Below are 7685 nucleotides of genomic sequence, written 5' to 3' on the forward strand. Positions count from 1 at the left end.
CCAGGGTTTGAGGAGCAGGGGCTCTGCGGAACTGGTCCAACACAGTGGCAAAGGGTGGACTAGAAAGCCCCTGAATCGAATCCTGCCTTGGCCACAAATTCACTGAAAATGGAAATGGATTGCCTTCAAGTCGATTCCGACTTGTGGTGACCCTATGAACAGGGTTTTCATGGCAAGCGGTATTCAGAGGGGGTTTACCATTGCCTTCCTCTGAGGCTGAGAGGCAGTGACTGGTCCAAGGTCACCCAGTGAACATGGCTGTGTGGGGATTCGAACCCTGGTCTCCCAGGTCATTGTCCAACACCTTAACCACTACACCACACTGGCTAGGTGGCCACAAAGTAGCCACCATTTGCTGAGCCCCCTATGGGTTATGTGGAAACACTAGGAAGGAACAGAAGTTGCCTTATACTCAATCAGACCATTCATTGGTCTATCTAGTTCAGTACTGCCTACACTGACTGGCAGGGGCAGTCCAGGATTTCTGACTGGGGACTTACCCATCCTTCCCTGGAGTCGCCAGGGATTGAAACTGGGATCTTCTGCATGCAAAGCAGATGTTCTCCCACTGAGCGGTGGCCTTTCACCTCCGGCATGAAACCTGGCTTGCCTCACTGGGCCCTTGTAAGGATACCTGGCAGCACCTCACAGGTGAAGACTCTGCCTCAACTGTGTCTGTTGAATATCCTGCCACATTTGCCTCCTGGCACGAGGTGAAGGTGGAGCCTCCATCACTGTCCCGTCTTCCCTGCTGGTGACGCTGGTGTGGGGGCGAGGGGAAGCGTCAGGCTGGGAAACAACCAGGTAGTCAGGTTGCCTCTCCACAGGGGTATGTGGAGGTGCTGGGGCTGAACTGTCCAAGTCCAGAGCTGGGGTGCCTTCTGAGCCCCACTCTCTGCTCAGCCCTTCACCGGCTCAAACATCCCACTCCAAGTCCTCCTCCTCCACTTCATTCTCATCTGTCCACCCCCTCCTAGCAGGGCTCACAACAGAGTGGTGGTGGCAAGGAGGTGAAATGTCTCCTTCCTCTGCCTGGTTGTACGTTTTTTACCTTACTTAAACATCAGCCCCATCCCTGAACCTGTAATGATGATGTATATTAATAATCATGGTGATGCAGATGCTGACAATAATAAGAACAACAACAACAACAATATAGCACGGCTTCTGAATTTCATGGTTTAGCTCTCTCCGGACCAACCATGAACTGCAACCAATAGTTTATAGCTCATGGTTTGTCCGGGAGAGCTAAACCACAAGCCACTTCTCAGCGCAGGACGGGAGCAGCGCAACGGGGGAGGAGTGTGCTGTCCACAATCTCCCACACATTTCTTCTAAGCCACAGTTTGGCTTAGCTTGTCATCCGAGCTGGGCTGAAGTGTTAACTGTCACTGTTACATCGTAACATCCAAGAATGAAGTCCTCCTCCTCCGCTTTGTTCTTGTCAGTCCACCCCCCCTCCAGCAGGGCTCACGACATCATCCCCTCCTCCATGCCGATCCTTCCCCCCTCCCCGGAGGCTTGGGTTTGCCAGGGTATCCTTCATTTATTTATTTATTACATTTATATACCGCCCTATAGCCAAAGCTCTCTGGGTGGTTTATAGCAATTAAAAACATTAAAAACAAATATACAAATTTTAAAACACAAAAACAATTTAAAAACACAATTGAAAACAATTGAAAACCACATGCTAAAACGCAAACTCTCTCATCAACTATGGTGCATGGATGTCTGACACAGCCTCCCAGGATCTTTCCTCTGGTCCAAAACCCCACCAGTGGATCAAATACTGCAACTTCCCTCAGCGCCGACAGGAGTGGAGGATCTGTTCCACCTCATATTTCTCTTGTCCATCGACAATTACTGGCAGCGATGGGGCACTTGGTAGGGATTCGGTGGCTCCTCCAGGGTTAGCGATGAATGGTGGAACACTGGGTGAATCTTCATGGAGACGGGCACACATAGACGGAACGCTACCAGGTTGATCTGTGCCTCTACCTTGAAGGGCCCCACCTTCCTAGCCTCTAGTTTGTGGCAAGGCACATTCGTTAGCAAATAACACATAGATAGCCATACTCTGTCTCCAACCTGTATCTTGGGGCCCGGCTGGTGGTGTTGGTTGGCAACTCTCTTGTAGGTGGCCTTAGCCCTTGTCAGTTGTTCTTGTAACAGCTGCTGCATCGCCTGCAACTGTTGCATAAACTCTGCTGCTGCAGGAACTGCCAGGGTGGAGTTAGGAATGGGGAAAGTGTGAGGGTGGTAATCAAAATTGATGAAGAACGGAGTCTCCTGGATAGAAGCATGCACAGAATTATTGTAGGCAAACTCAGCCAAGGGCAATAAAGACACGCAATTATCCTGCGTGTTAATTGACATACATTGCTAATTGCTAATTGTCATTGATATTTAACAGCAGAGATACTGCTCCAGGGTGTCATTCACTTTCTGTGTCTGCCCGTCTGTCTGGGGGTGGTGTGATGAAGACAGTAGCAGCTGCAACAGGGCATGCCAGAACCGGGAAGTGAACTGGGGACCCTGATCCAAGACCAGGCTGGTTGGGAGCCTGTGCACTGGAAAATGTGTTGAATAAACAACTGCACAGTCTATTGAGCTGTCTGTATGCTGGCACACAGAATGAAATGGGCCATCTTGCTGAAGACATCCATGACCACCAGAACAGTAGTTTTTCCCTGAGAGGCGGGTATGTCTGTGATCAAGTCAAGGGTTACCATCCACCAGGGTCCCTCAGGAGTGGGGAGTGGCTCCAGTAGCCTGGCCGGTCGCCAAGGGGGGTGCTTGGCTCTCATGCACATGGGACAAGATCGAACATATCTCTTGACATCATGCTTTATTCTTGGCCACCAGAAATCGCAAGTGATGCCTGCAGCATTTTGAACATCCCCAAATGCCCTGCAGTCAGGGTGTCGTGGCATTGCAGTTGGACTTTGGTTCAGATCTCCCCAGGGGGCACATACAGGGCCTCATAATGGTAGAGTAACCCCCCCCAGAAGAAGCCCAGAATCTGGTCCTCACACCCACTCAAGCTCTCACACCCACTCCTGAGTGAAAGCATCTTGTTCCTGGGCAGCGCACAGCTCTTTGATCCATGGATTGGGACAAGCTGCCACCACCAGCTTGTCCAGGAGTATGATGTGGCATAGTGGGGACTCAGGCCAGGCTTCATTGTACTCAGGTTTGTGGGAAAGGGCATCAGCCCTGCAGTTCTGAGCCTGGGGAACATAGACGATGTGGAAATGAAATCTAGTGAAGAACTGGGCGCAGCGCACTTGCCATTGATTCAGCTTATGGACTGTTTGTAGGCTTTCAAAGTTCTGATGGTTGGTGTGGACCTCCACCTCATGCTAGGCTCCTTCCAAGAGGTGTCACCAGGTCTCAAAAGCGTTTCAGATGGCTAATAGCTCCTTCTCCCAGACAGTATAGTTCTGCTCCGAACTAGTTAGCTTTTGGGAGAAATAAGCACAGAGAAGCAGTCCACTCCCTTTCTCGGTAGGTTGTAACAACACAGTTCCAATGGCCAGGTCCGAGGCATCTGATTCCACCACAAAAGGTTGGTGGGGGTCAGCGTGCTGCAATATCAGTTCTGAGGAGAATAACTCTTTCAAGTGTTTGAAGGCCAGCTGGGGTGCCTCGGACCACTGAATTGGCCCAGATCCCTTGAGGCAGTCCATCAGGGGTGCTGTCAAGTTGGAGAAGGCTGTGATGAACCATCTGTAGTAGTTGGCGAACCCAAGGAACCACTAGAAGTCTTTTTTAGTCTTGGGGGGGTGCCAGGAGAGGATGCAGTGCACCTTTCCTGGGTCCATCTCAACCCCTGCCGGCATGATAAGATTGCCTAGAAAGTCCAAAGTAGTTAGGTCAAACCCACTCTTCTCCAGCTTAGCATACAGGTGATGCTACTTCAGTCTCAGCAATACCACTCTCGCATGCATCTCGTGCTGTGCCGGGGAGTCCAAGTAAATAAGGATGTCATCCAGATAAACAATCATAAAGCGATCTAGGTAGTGTGGAAAGGTGTCGTTCATAAAATGCTGGAGCGTTCAATAGTCCAAAAGGCATGATCCGGTACTTGAAATGGCCATACCGTGTCTTAAAAGCTGTTTCCCACTCATCCCTTTCCCAGATCCGGACCGCGTTATAGGCTCCCCAAATGTCCAGCTTAGAGTAGATCTTGGCTGTGCGCAGCTGTTTTAGCATCTTGTTGATAAGGGGGAGGGGATAGCTGTTGGGGATAGTGATTTTAGTCAGCTCCCGGTAGTCATGACAACGGCGAAGTTCCCCACTTTTCTTTTTGACAAATAGTAATGGAGCCCTGGCAGGAGACTTTGAGGGTCAAATGAATCCTTGCCGCAGGCTGACATCTAGGAAGTCTCTTAGAGCAGCCACCTCTTGCTCAGAAAATAATTCTATGCGCCCAGAGGGAACTTGGGCATCCGAGAGCAAGTCTGTGGCACAGTTGTGGGGCCTATGGGGTGGCAACTGGTCAGCCTCCTTCTTGTCAAAGACATCCTGATAACCTTGGTACTTTGTGGGCAGGGGAGCATCCTCGGGCAGGGCGGCCACTGCCACTATTGCTGCTGCCTCAGTAGGTTGGCAGTGCCATTTGCAATAATCTGACTGAACGTCACAGTTGCTTCCCCCCAAGAGATTGTGGGATCATGTTGCACCAGCCAAGTCACCCCCAGAACCACCAGGAATCGGGGCAGGGTGGCCAGGTAGAAGGACAGTTGCTCTTCATGCCCAGGTAGCTCCACCCACAACCCAGCAGTTGCCTGGGTGACTGCTTCTACTGTCAGGGACCACCCATCTATGGTTTCCACGGACGGGGTAGTCTCAAGCGTGGTGACTGGGATGCCGTGTCGTTTAGCAAAGTCCAAGTCCATAAAGTTACTGGACACCCCCGAATCGACAATGGTAAACACTTGAATGCTTTGGCCCGATGGCAAGTCTAGATGGATTGACAGTGTAAAGCAGACTTTGGCGGGATAGGGCCAACTTGAGGTCTCTGGCTATTGACAGTGAGCACCTGGACAGCAGACAGAGCATGCACACAGGTCACCTGGTTGAAGTCTTCCCTCCTATAGTGAGATCTATTGTATTTTTAATTAAATTATAGGAATTATCTCTAAATTTGCAGCTACACATAAGAATTATCATATGCAAACAAACTGTGCTTTCATTTGTCCCTTTTTGGGGGCAATGCATAACTGGGAGCCCTGCACTTACAGATCCTCCTATTCTGAATTATCTGCAGGATGTTTAAAGAAGAGGTTAGCGTTTCTGTAACACTTTTGGGATCCTGAAAGCACTTTGTATGTGTGACCTCAGAACTGTCTTTGAATTATTGAGGTAGGGGTGGAAAAGGTTGTGGAGACACCCCCTGTGGGCCCCCATATCTCTCTTCCCTACTTTAAGTACTGTTCATCTATGCATGTCTACTTGGAAATAAGCTCCACTGAATGAAAAATGGAAATGGACCGCCTTCAAGTTGATTCCGACTTATGGTGACCCTATGAATAGGGTTTTCATGGTAAGCGGTATTTAGTGGAGGTTTACCATTGCCTGAGAGGCAGTGACTGGCCCAAGATCACCCAGTGAGTGTCATGACTGTGCAGAGATTCAAACCTTGGTCTCCCAGGTCATAGTCCAATACCTTAACCCAGCCTTTCCCAACCAGTGTGCCTCCAGATGTTGTTGGACCACAATTCCCATCTTTTCTGACCATTGGCCATGCTGGCTGAGGCTGATAGGAGTTGTGGTCCAACAACATCTGGAGGCACACTGGTTGGGAAAGGCTACCTTAACCTTCTTCTTGGTGATCACTCGTGACTGAGTAAGATTGTCTTCCAAAATATAGTCTTTAACAATGGATCCGTCTGAATCTGTATCCACCACCAATGTACCAGTCCATGACTAGGGGCTTCTGGATTTCACAGTCCTGCCCTCGTCGCCATTTGCCAATCGCCATGGGACTTTTGTTATGGAAGATGCCTGTGCGTGAATTTGTTTTAAATGGGGAGACTGGCGCACCACGATCAACACATAATCTTGACAGAAAAAGGCTTTGATCCAATGGCGTGGATACCACGACAATTGGAAGTCCTTTATCTGCAGCCTTCATCTGCCTTCACAGCCGTTGTAACATACACATTGTTATCCTCCGCCTGTTCTGCCGTTGAGGACTTTCTTGGATCGTTCTTTGTCTGGTTCATCTCCCTTGACCTTACCGCCATGGGTGACCCTGCTGGGAGTACATGACTCCCGACGGCACGGCTCACAGGAGACACTGGCTCTCATATAGGACTGCAATGTTATCCATTAAGATCACACATGGGTAAAAACAATTATTCCAAAACAATAACTATTTCTTTGTGCTTAGGCAATGCATGTGTGTGCATCATCATAAATATATTAGGAGAGGTGTCCCTCGTGTGAAGCAATTCTTACTGGCATTGATGGGCCTTACTCTCAAAGTAAGAGTGTCTAGGATAGGGATGGACGAATCTGTCAATTTAGGTTTCTCTCAGTCAATTTAGGTTTCTCTATATTTTTCCAGTATTAAATTCAGTTCTCCACATTTCTGCAGTAATTTGCAATTTGTTTTAAAAAAGTCATGAAAATTAATCAGTGTTTCAGTGCAAACTTCTAATAAATACATTTTTGTACACAATTTTGACTGTCATTTACACTTTTGCAAGCAATTTCCCCTAATATAATGCATTTGTGTACGTTATTTGTTCGGTATTATAAAAATACACACAGAAATAGGAACTAATTTGGTTGGTCCTATTTCTTAGCAGAGTTGTAAAAATACAAGCAGCAGAATGAAAATATAAATCAGCCCCACCTTTCTCTATATAAATAACAGACACAATCTTCTTAGGTAAAAGAAAAAGAATGTTTACTTACGACCTTTCATATGTTTAGAAACATAGGCTCTATAGCTTAGATGAAAAAAAAATAGTCTCAGTCATCTTGGTCTTTAGTAATGGATGCTCTCAGAGAGAGCATCTTGCCATGTGGCCTCTCTCAAAGGTGGAAGGTCAGCAATGGAGGATATTCAAAAATCCCCCAGGACAAAGGAGGAGGAAGTCAGGTAACTAAACCCCACCCATTAGGAAGTTACATCATGGTGAACAGGTACATGGGATATTCCCCAAATATCCCTTAAAGTGACCATGCAATATTTGTTTACTTCAACATTATTTTCACTAACATATGCATTTCACTAGCGTACACTTTTCCCTAATGCATATGTTTTTGTACAGGTTTTTCTGGCTGTAGAACTGCATATGTTGAAGGCTATCAGCGTTTTGGTTCACATTTTGGCTCCAGAAGTGTGAATTAGATAGTTTCTCATGAAAATTCAAACAACATTGAATTTCTCTCCCATCCCTAGTCCAAGAGTATTGCCTTATTACACGTCATCATGAGTGATGCAAGGGAGGAAAGTGATAGTTTTGCCTTGGCTAACCTTGTCTCAAATATTTCCATCACAAACTAAGCATTCTGCTAGTATATAAAGGAAGGAGGCAAACACAGAAGGGGGAATATATTAAAGGAAACAGGAGTATGTAAAGATGTGTATAAATATTGGTCGAGTTTCTTCCACACTTCTCTTAGCCTTGCGTTGCGTCCAGCAGGATTATCTACACCCCTCTCCC

Source organism: Rhineura floridana, chromosome 15 (genome assembly GCF_030035675.1).
Source record: "Rhineura floridana isolate rRhiFlo1 chromosome 15, rRhiFlo1.hap2, whole genome shotgun sequence".
NCBI lineage: Eukaryota > Metazoa > Chordata > Lepidosauria > Squamata > Rhineuridae > Rhineura > Rhineura floridana.